Source organism: Oncorhynchus kisutch, linkage group LG1, assembly GCF_002021735.2.
Source record: "Oncorhynchus kisutch isolate 150728-3 linkage group LG1, Okis_V2, whole genome shotgun sequence".
Taxonomy (NCBI): domain Eukaryota; kingdom Metazoa; phylum Chordata; class Actinopteri; order Salmoniformes; family Salmonidae; genus Oncorhynchus; species Oncorhynchus kisutch.
In genome coordinates, this window is record NC_034174.2 from 42,275,901 (window position 1) to 42,295,010 (window position 19,110).

Genomic DNA, 19,110 nt, shown 5'->3' on the forward strand with positions numbered 1-19,110 from the left:
TATAAGAAACATTAATGTTTTGGAAATTCCAAATTGTTTGCATACTGTAGTCAACTTACACACAGCACTGACACACACACCTACCCCACCAGACATGCCGCCAGGGGTCTTTTCACAGTCCACAAAGCCCAGAATAAATTCAAGGAAATGTACAGCATTATACAGAGCAATGAGTGCATGGAACTCCCTTCCATCTTATGTATGTCACGCCCTGGCCTTAGTATTTTGTGTTTTCTTTATTATGTTGGTTAGGCCAGAGTGTGACATGGGTGATTTATGTGGTTTGTTTTGTCTAGGGGTTTTGTAGTTTATGGGATTGTGTTTAGTTAAGTAGTCTAGGAAAGTCTATGGTTGCCTAGAGTGGTTCTCAATCAGAGGCAGGTGGTTATCGTTGTCTCTGATTGGGAACCATATTTAGGCAGCCATATTCTTTGAGTATTTTGTGGGTGATTGTTCCTCTGTCTCTGTGTTTGTTGCACAAGATAGGGCTGTTTTGGTTTTTCACGTTTCTTGTTTTGTAAATTGTTCATATTTTTCATCTTTAATTAAAGATGTATAAAGATAACCACGCTGCATTTTGGTCCTCCTCTCTTTCACCAGAAGAAAACCGTAACAATGTAGCGCAAGTGAACAGCAAACCTTGTTCCAAAAAAACAAATAAAGCAACACTTCACTGTACAACTCCTCTCCCCATGTGACCTACTTGTTGTGTGTATGTACTGACATGTATGTGTAATGGATAGATGCACACACTACATGTTCATGTTCTTAAATATATGTCAATTGTAAAGTACTTTGTAATGTCTTTTTTTGGGGGACTCCAGTTAGACTCACTGTCGCCATTGGCATCGGCTAAAATGTCCCAGAAATTCACCTTTCAGTGGATTTTGCAATATGTGGTCATTTTTCATCCCATCACAACGAAACAAGTTACACTATTTTATTTACTGTAGCAAATGGAAAAGGCTGCAGTCAAGTCCCTTGTGAAAATTTTCCAGGATGGCAGAAGATATTTCAACTCTGCAATGCTGCGGGAATAATAGATGCAAGCAAATCTCAAGTGGCTTGCACCATAGTTGGACAGATTTTTTAAACTGCAATGTAGACTTTCATTTAATGACTTTATTGACACAGACTACAATACAGACAAAGATTTTGATACATTTATAATCAGTTGTCTGATGCCCCTCTCATGTCTTTGTCTCTTTCTCTGTGTGTGTCTCCATCTCTGTCTGTCAGTGTCTCTGTGGTTCTGGATCCTTCTGATAATTTTTGTTTGTAGTTGTAGTTATTGTACTAATAATTCTCCCATTTTTTCTCTCATGTAGTAGTTTTGATATTTTGTTTGATTACTTTTTTCAGCCTGGAACTAAGTCAAGCACATAGTCAGATACACAGACTCAAGTGGTTTGTCCAGTTGATCATCAGTCTGACGTAAATGGCGCTGGAATTCTAGCTACGGTCATGCACATTTGGCTGTATGTTGAGATTGTGTGAATGATTCATAGTTTTGCATTTCGCTTCTGCCTGTCAAGGATGGTGGAGGGCTGGATGATGCTGAACATAAAGCACTGATTTACAGGAAGGCCCCAAGGATATTGGCAGATTATCAGACTTCAGGGCTGGCCAAAGTGTAGGCCTCAACTGATTACATTTCTTCCCACCAAGTCCAAAAGCTTGGGCACTCCCATGGTCTGGTGGGTAGACCCCTTGTCACGATCGTTGAATGAGGAGGACCAAAGTGCAGTGTGGTGGGCGTACATATTCCTTTATTTCGGATGACGCTGACAAAAACAATAACCATACAAAACCGACCGTGAAGCCTAAGGGCTATAATGCTACAAACAAAGACAACTTCCCACACCCACATGTGGGAAAAAGGGTGCCTAAGTATGGTTCCCAATCAGAGACAGCGATAGACAGCTGTCCCTGATTGAGAACCGTACCCGGCCAAACACAACGAAATAGAAAACATAGAACACAAAACATAGAATGCCCACCCCAACCAAACCAAAATAGAGACATAAAAAGGATCACTAAGGTCAGGGCGTGACAGTATCCCCCCCAAAGGTGCGGACTCCGGCCGCAAAACCTAAACCTATAGGGGAGGGTGCGGGACATGGACCCCACTCCACCTCAGGCTTCGCCCACTTAGGTGGCGCCTCTAGAGCAGGGACCCTCGCCGCCGACCCCAGACAGGGGACCCTCGCAGCAGGCCCCGGGATGGAGGGCGACTCTGGCAGCTCCGGGCTGGAGGGCGACTCTGGCAGCTCCGGGCTGGAGGGCGACTCTGGCAGCTCCGGGCTGGAGGGCGACTCTGGCAGCTCCGGGCTGGACGGCGACTCTGGCAGCTCTGGGCTGGAGGCTGACTGGCAGCTCCGGGCTGGAGGGTGACTCTGGCAGCTCCGAGCTGGAGGCAGGCACAGGACTCACCAGGCTGGGAAGACATATAGAAGGCCTCTTCCTTGGCCAAGACACCGGATACACTGGGCCGTGGAGGCACACTGGCGGTCTCGAGTGAAGAGCTGGCCCCACCCGTACTGGCTGGATGCCAGCTTCCACCAGGCAAATGCGGGACACTGGCACCGAGCACACCAGCCTGTGAATGCTCTGCCTCGACACCGTGCGCATCACCCCATAGCACGGGTCCTGACCAGTCACATACTCGCCACGTTAAGCCCGGGGAGTGGGCTCAGGTCTCCAACCTGACTCCACCACACTCCCCGTGTGCTTCCCCCCCAAAAAAATGTTTTGGGGCTGCCTCTTGGGCTTCCTTGCCAGCCATGTTCCCTCATACCGTTGGCTCCCTTCTCCTGCTGCCTCCGCTCTCCTGGCTGCCTCCACCTGTTCCCATGGGAGGCGATCCCTTCCAGCCAGGATTTCCTCCCATGTGTAGGATCCCTTGCCATCCAGGATGTCCTCCCATGTCCAGTCCTCTCTTCCACGCTGCTTGGTCCTTTGGTGGTGGGAAGTTCTGTCACGATCGTTGAATGAGGAGGACCAAAGTGCAGCGTGGTGAGCGTACATATTCCTTTATTTCGGATAACGCTGACAAAAACAATAACTATACAAAACCGACCGTGAAGCCTAAGGGCTACAGTGCAACAAACAAAGACAACTTCCCACACCCACAGGTGGGAAAAAGGGTGCCAAAGTATGGTTCCCAATCAGAGACAACGATAGAATGCTGTCCCTGATTGAGAACCATACCTGGCCAAACACAAAGAAATAGAAAACATAGAACACAAAACATAGAATGCCCACCCCAACTCACGCCCTGACCAAACCAAAATAGAGACATAAAAAGGATTTCTAAGGTCAGGTCGAGACACCCCTTTCCTGCAGTAGTGGCCTCATAGATTAAATGTTATCAATAGTTTTTATAATGTTCATAATTAATCAACATTCTACAAATTTTTAAAAGCCACAAATCCTGTTTCAGTCTTCTGTCATGTATCCAAAGAGTAATATTGGGATGCAAACTCAAAATTGAATACATTTCAACTCTATATTGGACATGGTACAGGTGTCTTCTTTGTTTAAGCCCATAACCTTGTGTGTGAGGTCTCTACTTTTGTTTCAAAGTAGATTGGTTGAAGACTCCCAAGAAACACGCTGTGTAAACATGATTTAGTCCACTGGAGTAAAATGTTAATTATTGGTCATCTGAAGTGGTTTGGTAATTGCAGTGTTCTCACTCTTCCCAGCATCTAGTGCTGACAAGCTCTCTGGCCAAGAACACGATCACTGTCTTCCTATTGCTGAGGGTTCATATCCCCCCTAGGGCAGAATGAAGGATTTGTATGTGAAGCCCTAATTACTGAATTACACTGATATAGATTTAAGAACATTTTTTCATCTTTATTGATTTATTTAAACATGCCCCATGTAAGTTTTGAAACAACCAGACAGATTTCAGATAGAAATGCTAGTATAGATATATCATTCGCATTGATAGCAGTTTTGCTGCTTTAATAGTGAAGTACTAATGTTCAATGAAAGCATTTATTTATGCCCCTTTGTTCAACCCTTGTCCAGGAACACTTCTACAATCCATCATCCAACAATGGATTAATAAACCTCAAATTTAGGAACCTCCGGAGGACTCTTCAGGATGACCAAAGACGATACATGAGGAAGCGCAAGCCAAGTGACGCCCCCGGACCACCGGTGAAGGGGGTGAAATGACATTTTGTGACATTTCTCATTCCTATTGTGTTCACTCGGTTTAGAAATGCTTTGCTTCAATGCATTTAAGGTGCTCACACTGCTTTGCTTTATCTTGGCCAGATCGCAGTTGTAAATGAGAACTTGTTCTCAACTGGCCTACCTGGTTAAATAAAGGTGAAATATATATATGTTTAAATACATTTTGTCAATGTTTTCCAGCCTGGAACTAGCATCCCTTCACTCTATGAGAATTCTGAGACATCAGAGATAACCCAACAACCCTAGCTGGTGTGCCTTTACTGGTTTTGCAACTTGGCATACACTTTACAACTCAAGTCTTTTTTCTCTTTGTTCGAGTATGTTTATTTCATGCCCATCTCTGGTGGAAATATATCTGGTCATGGAGTCATGGAGATCATTGCCAAGCTCCATGCAATGTCCTAATGTATGCTAGTTCCAGGCTGGACAATATGTCTTAATTTAACTTAAACTTACCATGTACAGTACGTGTGTCCGAAATGTAAGCAATCTCTGGAAATGTCAGGAAACTAATCAGATATCTCAGAGGTATCCATGCTATGTCCGATGGACAGAACTTTACACTTATTTTTTGTCAAAATGGTTGCCGAAGAACTTATCACAATTTCAATTCTTATCGAAAGCATCACAATAGAGATCATTCTAAGATTTAAATCAACTTGAATTAAAGCACAATGTCCAAGGTATCTTGGAGGAACCTTTTGACCAAGACAGGGCAACAACATCCACTAACATTGTGGAAACTACCGGCCGAGACACTTCTGTTCGAGTCGCTGTTCAGGCTTTGATGCAGAATGTGTAAATAATTATCTGAAAAACTCTCTCTTGTGAAGCCCATAGAAATATTCCTTGGGCATGGAGATGATACAGCCAGAATGTGACATAAGTACTAGCATCTGACATATCAGTATATTTCTATCATCAAGTTCCTCTTCAGCCATGAGAGAATGCAGAGGGTCTATATGCAGTCTATAATAAGTGTAGATGATGGTAAAATGGTGGCTATTGATGGTGCTGTAACGATGTGCGCTGAGAGTCGGGAAGCAAGTACAGGGAGTGAGTGTTTTAATAAATAAATAAAAGAATAAACACAAAACACAAACAATGCACCAACATGAAAACAGAGACAATAACACCTGAGGAAAGAACCAAGGGGAGTGACAGATATAGGTAAAATAATAAAGGAGGTGATGGAGTCCAGGTGAGTATCATGAGGCGCTGGTGCGCTTGATGATGGTGACAGGTGTGCGGGATAATCAGCAGCCTGATGACCTAGAGGAAGTTTCCGTGACAGGTGCACAGTTTGAAACACATCCATTGTACAGTAGCTGTCCAGATGCCTTGCGGATACATTTGTACTATGATGATTTGTCAACAACCAATCCTTAGGGTTCTAAAACCAAAATGGGGGCTGTATATTTCTATTTGAGGAACTTGCTTCATGAGTAGAACTATAACTTTATTAACATTCAATTGTAATTCTCAGGATAGAGAAGTTTATGGGTTTGGCAAAATATTGGTGCCACTATCAGACATTAGACGTCTTGAAAGTCATGGTATTGAGATCGAAATCAAAGGTCAGAGCCATTTGCTCTATGGAACCATTTGCCTCTTGACAGCTGACAACCTTGCTTGTCATTCACTGTTTTTAAAATCAAATCAAATGTTATTTGTCACATACACATGGTTAACAGATGTTAATGCGAGTGGAGCGAAATGCTTGTGCTTCTAGTTCCGACAATGCAGTAATAACCAACGAGTAATCTAACCTAACAATTTCACAACAACTACCTTAAACACACAAGTGTAAAGGGATGAAGAATATGTACATAAAAATATATGAATGAGTGATGGTACAGAACGACATAGGCAATATGCAGTAGATGGTATCAAGTACAGTATATACAGTACATATGAGATGAGTAATGTAAGGTATGTAAACATATAAAAGTGGCATTGTTTAAAGTGGCTAGTGATACATGTACTGCATTACATAAAGATGGCAAGATGCAGTAGATGGTATAGAGTACAGTATATACATATGAGATGAGTAATGTAGGGTATGTAAACATTATATTAAGTGGCATTGTTTAAAGTGGCTAGTGATATATTTTTTACATCAATTCTTCCATTATTAAAGTGGCTGGAGTTGAGTCAGTATGTTGGCAGCAGCCACTCAATGTTAGTGGTGGCTGTTTAACAGTCTGATGGCCTTGAGATAGAAGCTGTTTTTCAGTCTTTCGGTCCCTGCTTTGATGCGCCTGTGCTGACCTCGCCTTCTGGATGATAGCGGGGTGAACAGGCAGTGGCTCAGGTGGTTGTTGTCCTTGATGATCTTTAAGGCCTTCCTGTGACATCGGGTGGTGTAGGTGTCCTGGAGGGCAGGTAGTTTGCTCCCGGTGATGCGTTGTGCAGACCTCACTACCCTCTGGAGAGCCTTATGGTTGTGGGCGGAGCAGTTGCCATACCAGGCGGTGATACAGCCTGACAGGATGCTCTCGATTGTGCATCTATAAAAGTTTGTGAGTGCTTTTGGCGACAAGCCAAATTTCTTCAGCCTCCTGAGGTTGCGCTGCTACGCCTTCTTTACCACGCTGTCTGCGTGGGTGGACCAATTCAGTTTGTCCGTGATGTGTACGCCGAGGAACTTAAAACTTACTACCCTCTCCACTACTGTCCCGTCGATGTGGATAGGGGGGTGCTCCCTCGACTGTTTCCTGAAGTCCACGATCATCTCCTTTGTTTTGTTGACGTTGAGTGTGAGGTTATTTTTCTGACACCACACTCCGAGGGCCCTCACCTCCTCCCTGTAGGCCGTCTCGTCGTTGTTGGTAATCAAGCCTACCACTGTAGTGTCGTCTACAAACTTGATGATTGAGTTGGAGGCGTGCATCGCCACGTAGTCGTGGGTGAACAGGGAGTACAGGAGAGGACTCAGAACGCACCCTTGTGGGGCCCCAGTGTTGAGGATCAGCAGGGTGGAGAAGTTGTTACCTACCCTCACCACCTGGGGGCGGCCCGTCAGGAAGTCCAGTACCCAGTTGCACAGGGCGTGGTCGAGAACCAGGGTCTCGAGCTTGATGACGAGTTTGGAGGGTACTATGATGTTAAATGCTGAGCTGTAGTCGATGAACAGCATTCTCACGTAGGTATTCCTCTTGTCCAGATGGGTTAGGGCAGTGTGCAGTGTGGTTGCGATTGTGATTGCGTCGTCTGTGGACCTATTGGGGCGGTAAGCAAATTGGAGTGGGTCTAGGGTGTCAGGTAGGGTGGAGGTGATATGGTCCTTGACAAGTCTCTCAAAGCACTTCATGATGACGGAAGTGAGTGCTACGGGGTGGTAGTCGTTTAGCTCAGTTACCTTAGCTTTCTTGGGAACAGGAACAATGGTGGCCCTCTTGAAGCATGTGGGAACAGCAGACTGCTAACACATTTTGCCATTTTTGTTTGACTGACAAACTAACTGTTCAACATGTGTTTAATGAAGATAAGCTTGAGAAACGTAATAAAAATAGTTATCAACAGCAAAGGCTGTATCACATCCGTATGCTGTATCACATCCGTCCGTGATTGGGAGTCCCATTGGTTGGCTCACAATTGGCCCAGCGTCGTCCGGGTTTGGACGGGGTAGGCAATCATTGTAAATAAGAATTTGCTCTTTTAACTGACTTGCCTTGTCAAATAAAGGTAAAAAAAAAAATATATAATAATGAGGCTTAATGATTCCAGCTCAACAGGGGACACCAATTTCAACACACTTCTATACTTTAATGTAACTGACTGAGAATGCATTATGTATTAGAATATTTGGCCTCTTTGGAAGTAAAACTAATGTTACAGTATTTTATCTATGACGAAAAACGTTTCACTTTGTAACAGCAACGACAGAATATCAAGTTTTTGGACCACGTCAGTTTGCAAAGTCCGAATTGGCAGTTGTTCTTCTGAGGGAAATATGCATCATAATATGTTCCCCTGAAATCACAAATGGACTAGCTGTGATTTCAAAGCAGTTGATTAAAGACCATCACAACCTATTTTCCAGATAGGCCGCTCATCTCTAAGCGTCATTTCTTGATTCATTATGGGTGTATGATTGCAATGTTTGCACCACTTGTAAAGTTATGGTGCATGAGATTAGAGGGTAACTGCCCATGAAACGGCTAGCATTAACATTAGCTTACAAGAACCAAGTGGAGAGTATGTTCAGCTGGAAATTGAGCGAGCTGCTGACGAAAAAGGTTTGTATCCCAAATGCCTCCCCTTTCATGGTAGGATATTTGCAAAAAAAGCAATCTGCTCTTTCAAAACCAGCAAACTATTGACAATGATTTTGGAATTTGTAGCACTATCCATGTTGCACACTCAGTTAGTGTATTGGGTCAGACCTATAGAAGAGGGAGTTTCCTCCCTCTGAACTGTGACACCAGAGGTGAATGTCTTTTTGGAGAAACAGTTCACATCATTCCAGAATGTGAAAAACAAGACGTGTTGGTTGATATTTGTTAGGATTGGCACTGTGAAGTATTTTGACGACCACTTATATCAAATCAAATCTAACTTTATTTGTCAAATGCTCTGAATACAACAAGTGTAGACCTTACCGTGAAATGCTTACTTACAAGCCCTTAACCAACAGTGCAGTTCAAGAAGAGTAAAACAAAGTATTTACCAAATAAACTAAAGTAAAAAATACTAAAAGTAACACAATAAAATAACAATAACGAGGCTATATACAGAGGTTACTGGTACCGAGAGTCAGTGTGCGGGGAAATAGGTTATTTGAGGTCATTTGTACATGTAGTTAGGGGTGAAGTAACTATGCCTAGATAATAAACAGCGAGTAGCAGCAGTGTACAAAACAAATGGAGCAGGGGGGTGAAAATGTAAATAGTCCGGTGGCCATCTGATTAATTGTTCAGCAGTCTTATGGCTTGGGGGTAGAAGCTGTTCAGGAGATTTTTGGTCCTAGACTTGGCGCTCCGGTACAGCTTGCCGTGCGGTAGCAGAGAAAACAGTCTATGACTTGGGTGACTGGAGTCTCTGACAATTTGATGGGCTTTCCTCTGACACTGCCTATTATATAGGTCCTGGATGGCAGGAAGCTTGGCCCCAGTGATGTACTGGGCAATACGCACTACCCTCTGCAGCGCCTTATGGTCAGATGCCGAGCAGTTGCCATACCAGGCAGTGATGCAACCAGTCGATTTTAATGGGGGCGGTTCGGCCAGCCTTTTCTTGTAGTTCATGATCAGCTCCTTTGACTTGCTCGCATTGAAGGAGAGGTTGTTGTCCTGGCACCACACAGTTTTCTGACCTCCTCCCAATAGGCTGGATCATCGTTGTCGGTGATCAGGCCTACCATTGTTCTGTCTTCAGAAAATGTAATGATGGTATTGAAGTCGTTTTTGGCCACATAGTCGTGGGTGAACAGGGAGTACAGGTGGGGACTAAGTACAGAGCCCTGATGGGACCCAGTGTTGAGGATCAACGTGGCAGACATGTTATTGCCTACCCTTACCACCTGGGGGTGGCCCGTCAGGAAGTCCAGAATCCAGTTGCAGAGGGAGGTGTTTAGTCCTAGGGTCCTCAGCTTATTGATGAGCTTCGTGGGCACTATAGTGTTGAGCGCTGAGCTGTAGTCAATGAACAGCATTCTCACATAGGTGTTCCTTTTGCCCAGGTGTGAAAGGGCAGTGTGGAGTGCGATTGAGATTGCATCATCTGTGGATCTGTTGGGGCGGAATGGGAATTGGAGTGGGTCTACGGTATCGGGGAGGATGGTGTTGATGTGAGCCGTGACCAGCCTTTCAAAGCACTTCATGGCTACAGACGTGAGTTCTACAGGGCGGTAATCATTTAGGCAGGTTACCTTCGCTTCCTTTTTTATTTATTTCACCTTTATTTAACCAGGTAGGCAAGTTGAGAACAAGTTCTCATTTACAATTGCGACCTGGCAAAGATAAAGCAAAGCAGTTCGACAGATACAATGACACAGAGTTACACATGGAGTAAAACAAACATACAGTCAATAATACAGTATAAACAAGTCTATATACGATGTGAGCAAATGAGGTGAGAAGGGAGGTAAAGGCAAAAAAGGCCATGGTGGCAAAGTAAATACAATATAGCAAGTAAAACACTGGAATGGTAGATTTGCAATGGAAGAATGTGCAAAGTAGAAATAAAAATAATGGGGTGCAAAGGAGCAAAATAAATAAATAAAATACAGTAGAGGTAGTTGTTTGGGCTAAATTATAGGTGGGCTATGTACAGGTGCAGTAATCTGTGAGCTGCTCTGACAGTTGGTGCTTAAAGCTAGTGAGGGAGATAAGTGTTTCCAGTTTCAGAGATTTTTGTAGTTCGTTCCAGTCATTGGCAGCAGAGAACTGGAAGGAGAGGCGGCCAAAGAAAGAATTGGTTTTGGGGGTGACTAGAGAGATATACCTGCTGGAGCGTGTGCTACAGGTGGGAGATGCTATGGTGACCAGCGAGCTGAGATAAGGGGGGACTTTACCTAGCAGGGTCTTGTAGATGACATGGAGCCAGTGGGTTTGGCGACGAGTATGAAGCGAGGGCCAACCAACGAGAGCGTACAGGTCGCAATGGTGGGTAGTATATGGGGCTTTGGTGACAAAACGGATTGCACTGTGATAGTCTGCATCCAATTTGTTGAGTAGGGTATTGGAGGCTATTTTGTAAATGGCATCGCCAAAGTCGAGTATTGGTAGGATGGTCAGTTTTACAAGGGTATGTTTGGCAGCATGAGTGAAGGCTGCTTTGTTTTGCGAAATAGGAAGCCAATTCTAGATTTAACTTTGGATTGGAGATGTTTGATATGGGTCTGGAAGGAGAGTTTACAGTCTAACCAGACACCTAAGTATTTGTAGTTGTCCATGTATTCTAAGTCAGAGCCGTCCAGAGTAGTGATGTTGGACAGGCGGGTAGGTGCAGGTAGCGATCGGTTGAAGAGCATGCATTTAGTTTTACTTGTATTTAAGAGCAATTGGAGGCCACGGAAGGAGAGTTGTATGGCATTGAAGCTTGCCTGGAGGGTTGTTAACACAGTGTCCAAAGAAGGGCCAGAAGTATACAGAATGCTGTCATCTGTGTAGAGGTGGATCAGAGACTCACCAGCAGCAAGAGCGACCTCATTGATGTATACAGAGAAGAGAGTCGGTCCAAGAATTGAACCCTGTGGCACCCCCATAGAGACTGCCATAGGTCCGGACAGCAGACCCTCCGATTTGACACACTGAACTCTATCAGAGTATCAGCTTTCAAGAGTGTCCCCCCCTTTGAAGAGGGGGATGACCGTAGCTGCTTTCCAATCTTTGGGAATCTCAGACGACACGAAAGAGAGGTTGAACAGGCTAGTAATAGGGGTGGCAACAATTTCGGCAGATAATCTTAGAAAGAAAGGGTCCAGATTGTATAACCCGGCTGATTTGTAGGGGTCCAGATTTTGCAGCTCTTTCAGAACATCAGCTGAACAGATTTGGGAGAAGGAGAAATAGGGAAGGCTTGGGCGAGTTGCTGTTGGGGGTGCAGTGCTGTTGACCGGGGTAGGAGTAGCCTGGTGGAAAGCATGGCCAGCCATAGAAAAATGCTTATTGAAATTCTCAATCATGGTGGATTTATCAGTGGTGACAGTGTTTCCTATCTTCAGTGCAGTGGGCAGCTGGGAGGAGGTGTTCTTATTCTCCATGGACTTTACGGTGTCCCAGAACTTTTTTGAGTTAGTGTTGCAGGAAGCAAATTTCTGCTTGAAAAAGCTAGCCTTGGCTTTTCTAACTGCCTGTGTATAATGGTTTCTAGCTTGCCTGAACAGCTGCATATCACGGGGGCTGTTCGATGCTAATGCAGAATGCCATAGGATGTTTTTGTGTTGGTTAAGGGCAGTCAGGTCTGGGGAGAACCAAGGGCTATATCTGTTCCTGGTTCTAAATTTCTTGAATGGGGCATGTTTATTTAAGATGGTTAGGAAGGCATTTTTAAAGAATATCCAGGCATCCTCTACTGACGGGATGAGATCAATATCCTCCCAGGATACCCCGGCCAGGTCGATTAGAAAGGCCTGCTCGCTGAAGTGTTTCAGGGAGCGTTTTACAGTGATGAGTGGAGGTCGTTTGACCGCTGACCCATTACGGATGCAGGCAATGAGGCAGTGATCGCTGAGATCTTGGTTGAAGACAGCAGAGGTGTATTTAGAGGGCAAGTTGGTTAGGATGATATCTATGAGGGTGCCCGTGTTTAAGGCTTTGGGGAGGTACCTGGTAGGTTCATTGATCATTTGTGTTAGATTGAGGGCATCAAGTTTAGATTGTAGGATGGCTGGGGTGTTAAGCATGTTCCAGTTTAGGTCGCCTAGCAGCACGAGCTCTGAAGATAGATGGGGGGCAATCAGTTCACATATGGTGTCCAGACCACAGCTGGGGGCAGAGGGTGGTCTATAGCAGGCGGCAACGGTGAGAGACTTGTTTTTAGAAGTAGAAGTTCAAATTGTTTGGGTACAGACCTGGATAGTAGGACAGAACTCTGCAGGCTATCTTTGCAGTAGATTGCAACACCGCCCCCTTTGGCAGTTCTATCTTGTCTGAAAATGTTGTAGTTTGGAATTAAAATTTCAGAATTTTTGGTGGTCTTCCTAAGCCAGGATTCAGACACAGCTAGGACATCCGGGTTGGCAGAGTGTGCTAAAGCAGTGAATAGAACAAACTTAGGGAGGAGGCTTCTAATGTTAACATGCATGAAACCAAGGCTATTATGGTTACAGAAGTCGTCAAAAGAGAGCGCCTGGGGAATAGGAGTGGAGCTAGGCACTGCAGGGCCTGGATTCACCTCTACATCGCCAGAGGAACATAGGAGGAGTAGAATAAGGGTGCGGCTAAAAGCAATAAGAATTGGTCGTCTAGAACGTCTGGAACAGAGAGTAAAAGGAGGTTTCTGGGGGCGATAAAATAGCATCAAGGTATAATGTACAGACAAAGGTATGGTAGGATGTGAATACAGTGGAGGTAAACCTAGGTATTTAGTGATGAAGAGAGAGATATTGTCTCTAGAAACATCATTGAAACCAGGAGATGTCATTGCATGTGTGGGTGGTGGAACTAATAGGTTGGATAAGGTATAGTGAGCAGGACTAGAGGCTCTACAGTGAAATAAGCCAATAAATACTAACCAGAACAGCAATGGACAAGGCATATTTACATTAAGGAGAGGCATGCTTAGTCGAGTGATCAAAAGGGTCCGGTGAGTGGAGAGGTTGGTTGGGGGTCACGGCAATTTAGACAGCTAGCCCGGCCATCGGTAGCAAGCTAGCATAGGATGGAGGTCTGTTATTAGCCACCTCTTGCATTCCGTCAGTAGATTAGTGGGGTTCCGTGTGGTAGAGGGGATTAATCCAAATCACACAACAACAACAAAAATAAAAACAATAGATATACTTATAGAGGCCCAAGAAGAAAACATAATAATAATAATAATAATAAAAATAAATAAATAAATTGTCCGATTGTCTATTCAGATAGCAGCCGATAAGACAGCTAACGGTTAGCGGGCCGCAGATGGGTGTTCAGGTAACGTTGCGACGGAGGAGCCAGCCGGATAACTCCTTCGGGTAGATAACGTCGGCAGTCCAGTTGTGAAGGCCCGGTGGGGCTCCGCGTAGGCAGTAATACGGGTCCGGATAGGTGACTGCAGCCCAGGAGTGATTGATGGAACTCAGGAGTGATTGACGGAGCTGGCTAGCTCCGGAATAATTGATGTTTGCTCCGGAATCGACGAAAGCCGATAGTCACACGGATAGCAGCTAGCTAGCTGTGAGATCCAGGTATGAATGTCCAGAGTTAGCGGTTGAAATCCAGGGACATGGAGAGAAAAATTGGTCCGGTATGTTCCGTTCCGAGCCACGCTGCGCCGTACAAAACTGGCGATAGATTTTCGAGCTAAAGGATAGCTGATGACCACAAACCGTGCTTAGCTGAATACTAACGATTTGCCAGTAAAGAAGCTAACTAGCTTCTGAACTTGCTTCTGAACTAGCTTCTGGATTAGCTTCGGGCTAGCTTCTGGCTAGCTCCTGGCTAGCTTCTGGCTAGCTTCTTGGAGGATTACAGATTTGAGGTAAATAATACTTTTTTATAAATATAAATTGGTGAGGCGGGTTGCAGGAGAGTGTTTTGAAGATGAGTTGATGGAAAATAAAAATAAATGTATGTGAAAAAAGTTGTAAATATATATATATATACGGGACACGACAAGACGAGGACAAAAGACGTCTGAACTGCTATGCCATCTTGGAATTTGGGCACAGGGACTATGGTGATCTGCTTGAAGTCAGACTTACAGAACAACGTTTCCTCCCTCTGGACTGTGACAACAGAGGAGAAATAGTTCACATCATTCCAGAATGTTAAAAGGAAGAGGTGTTTCTTATAATTGCCACTGTGATGTATTTTGTGATGTATTTCGACACCCGCTTATTTGGTAGAAAAGAGTATGAAATGTTTAGGATAAATAATTTCAGACCATTGGATATGCTGTCATGTTTTCAGGGAGACTAACTTGACCTAAATCCCAGTTACAAATTGTATAACTTCATTGCCCTCTATAAATTGTATGAATCAGTTGAATAAATATATATTTTTTATACACATCTTTCCAGTTATTAACAGTATTTTAAAATGAATTTAAGTGGAAAACAACACAATGTGTTTAAAAAAAAAATATATATTTTGACACATCCCTGTGTCTAGTTAGGGACGGCAAATGTTGTGTTACTATTCAAACAATCACTGTGTTGGAATTTTTAACACATCTTGTTAGGGACGACCCCAGTGGCGGTCGTTGCCATTTAAGATGAGGGAGGATCTTTTTTTTATGGGCCTTATTTCTATTACAGTATATTATATGACTGTCATTCATTCACTCATTCTTGTTTGACTTCAGTGCAGCTTTGACATTATTGATCATAATCTGCTGCTGGAAAAACGTATGTGTTATGGCTTTACACCTCCTGCTATAATGTGGAGAGGGTGTTCTTTAATGGAAGCATATCAAAAATAATCCAGTTAGAATCAGGAATTCCCCAGGGTAGCTGTTCCGGCCCCTTGCTTTTTTCAATTTTTACCAACGACACGCCACTGACTTTGAGTAAAGCCAGAGTTTCTATGTAGGTGGATTACTCAAGACTATACACGTCAGCTACTACAGCGACTGAAATTACTGCTACAGCTGCAGTTAGTTTCAGAGTGGTTGGCAAGGAATAAGTTAGCCCTAAATATTTCTAAAACTAAAAGCATTGTATTTGGAACAAAACACTCACTAAACTCTAAACCTTAACTAAATCTTGTAATAAATTATGTGGAAATTGAGCAAGTTGAGAAGACTAAACTGCTTGGAGTAACAGTAAAGTGTAAACTGTCATGTTCAAAACATATTGAAGCAGTAGTAGCTAAGATGGGGAGAAGTATGTCTATAATTTTCACACCCTGACCTTAGTTATCTATGTTTTCTGTATTATTTTGGTCAGGTCAGGGTGTGACGAGGGTGGTATATGTGTTTTGCCCTGTCTAGGGTTTTTGTATGTTTATCTTTTCTATTCTAGGGGTTTATATGTCTATGGTTGCCTAGATTGGTTCACATTCAGAGGCAACTGTTAATCGTTGTCTCTGATTGGGGACCATATTTAGGTAGCCATATTCATTGGGTATTTTGTGGGTTATTGTCTATGTGTAGTTGCCTGTGTCAGTACTCGGTTTATATAGCTTCATGTTCGTTTTGTTATTTTGTAAGTTTGTTTAGTGTTTCTTCGTTTAATTAAATATTATGTATTCATATCACGCTGCGCCTTGTTCTCCTCCTTACAACGAACGTAACAGAAAAACCCACCATAAAAGGACCAAGCAGTGTGCTAAAAAGGAGTGGACCCGGGAGAAAGAGGAGCAGAGGACATCCTGGACCTGGGAGGAGGTAATGGCAGGGGACAAGACCCTGCCATGGAAGCAGGTGGAGAAAGCACAGGAGGAACGGCGACGATATGAGGGTACACGGCTAGCACAGAAGCCCGAGATGCAGCCCCAAGATTTTTTTTAGGGGGGCACACGAGGAGATTGGCTGAGTCAGGTAGGAGACCTGAGCCAACTCCTCGTGCTTACCGTGGGGAGCGTGTAACTGGTCAGGCACCTTGTTATTTAGAGATGCACACGGTGTCTCCAGTGCGCTATTCTAGCCCGGTGCACTCTATTCCAGCTCCTCGCATTTGCCAGGCTAGAATGGTCATCCAGCCAGGACGTATTGAGCCACCTCTATGTTCTGGATCTCCAATGCGTCTCCACGGTCCAGTGTATCCTGTGCCTCTTCCCGCACTCACCCTGAGGTGTGTTTCACCAGCCCAGTACCACCAGTGCCAACGCCACGCACCAGGCTTCCTGTGCGCCTCCAGGGTCCAGTATGCCCTGTTCCTGCTCCTCGCACTCGCCCTGAGGTGCGTGTCACCAGCCCGGTACCACCAGTGCCGGCACCACGCACCAGGCCTACAGTGCGCCTCGGCAGTCCAGAGCGTCTGGCGACAGTACCCAGTCCAGAGCGTCTGGCAACAGTACCCAGTCCAGAGCGTCCGGCGACAGTACCCAGTACCCAGAACCCCCAATGATGGGCCACAGTCCGGGGTCTCCAGCGACGGTCCCCAGTCCGGGGTCTCCAGCGATGGTCCCCAGTCCGGGGTCTCCAGCGACGTCTCCAGTCCAGAACATCCGGCGACGATCCACGCAGCGAGGGTCCCCAGCCCGGGGCCTACGGCGAGGATCTGCAGTCCAGAGCTGACGATGATCCACGGGTCAGTGCTACAAGAGTGGACTCGGTGTAAAGAAGGGGAGGCGGCGTCCAGAGCTAGAACCGCCACCAAAGTTAGATGCCCATCCAGAACCTCCCATATATGTTTAGGTTTGCGGCCGGGAGTCCGCACCTTTGGGGGGGTTATACTGTCACGCCCTGACCTTAGTTATCTATGTTTGCTGTATTATTTTGGTCAGGGTGACAAGGGTGGGTATATGTGTTTTTTGACCTGTCTAGGGTATTTCAACCTACATGTCGTGATCGCGTTTGGTGTGGGGGGACAAAATCAATTTGTGCACGATGAAGCACACAGACGCATGCGCAGGTCCGGTTTGGGCGTGTTGTTAGTAGTGGTTTCTCTGCAGCAATTTGACCAGGAAGGCCTTATTCACACAGTCTCCTCTGAATAGTTGATGTTGAGATGTGTCTGTTAATTAAACTCTGTGAAGTATTTATTTGGGCTGCAATTTCTGAGGCTGGTAACTCTAATGAACTTATCCTCTGCAGCAGAGATAACTCTGGGTCTTCCTTTCATGTGGCAGTCCTCATGAGAGCCAGTTTCATCATAGCGCTTGATGGTTTTTGCAATTGCACTTGAAGAAACTTTCAAAGTTCTTGACATTTTCCCGGTTTGACTGACCTTCAAGTCTTAAAGTAATAATGGACTGTCATTTCTCTTTTCTTATTTGAGCTGTTCTTGCCATAATATGGACTTGGTCTTTTATCAAATAGGGTTATCTTATGTATAACACCCCTACCTTGTCACAACATGACTGATTGGCTCAAACACATTAAGAAGGAAAGAATTTCCACAACTTAATTTTCAACAATGCACACCTGTTAATTGAAATGCATTTCAGGTAACTACCTCATGAAGTTGGTTGAGAGAATGCCAAGAGCGTGCAAAGCTGTCATCAAGGCAAAGAAAAATATCAAATATAGAATATATTTTGATTTGTTTAACATTTGATTCTGCATGTGTTTATTTCATAGTTTTGATTTCTTCACTATTATTCTGCAATGTAGAAAATAGTAAAAATAAAGAAAAGCCCTTGAATGAGTAGGTTTGTCCAAACTTTTGACTGGTACTGTACATACATACTGCATCTCTTTATACTGCGTCTCTAGTTCTAGTATTTCTTTATAACCTTGGTGGTGGACTATATTAAACACCCACTAACCTTTTTACCATCGCCCCTGTGAAACATAAAGTACTTTTATTAACGGTTCTGTATTTCTGTTGGGCAGATGGGCGGTCCAACATAATGATTACAGTAATTAGCAGACAACAAATGAGCACTGGTCTCCCCTTCCTCTAAAGACCAGCTGGGTAGCGATCATGCTGGGAGAAAAGATTGTTGGTACTTGGTAGTAAGCCCATTGTTGCATTGTTCCATTACTTTGGTCAAGATCTAACTTACCCACTAAATGAAACATCAATAAGCTGAATTATTTTATTTTATTTGGGGTTTGCCAATAAAGCATAAATCACAAGATGACAGATTTTATTTGAAATTTCAGAGGATTACATATGAAAGAATGAATAAAAACTCTCATTTCCCAAATTGTCTTAACATTATATAGCAGCACGTTCATGGAATCCCACATCATGGCACTCTTTTTACCAGGTGGTATATTCATTTGAGAGGGGAAAATGACATAGGCCTACTTGAGCACAGAGTCAGAGACGATCCCGTTCCTCAAAATAAATCTCTCAAGTTGCCATAGTAACCAGAAATTTTGAGCAGTCCAAAATGTTCGTTCAAAGACACGCTTTAAAGAATCATAACTTTCAATGGAGCTACAGCCCTATCCTCCTCTCCAGTGATGCAATTGTGGAAACGAGATCTGATATTGTTTTGGTAAATTGAGTTTGAATGACAGTTTGACGTCACATGAAGCACAGGTCAGGCACAATTACATACTTCAATCACCATATTTGATATGCTACAGTTATAAAACATCAATCTCAAAATCACATTCCTTCAGACAGAGTAATGCAGTTTCTAAATCAACATAGTGCCTCTTAGATGCAAACATTTTCTAGTACAGTACTTAACATGG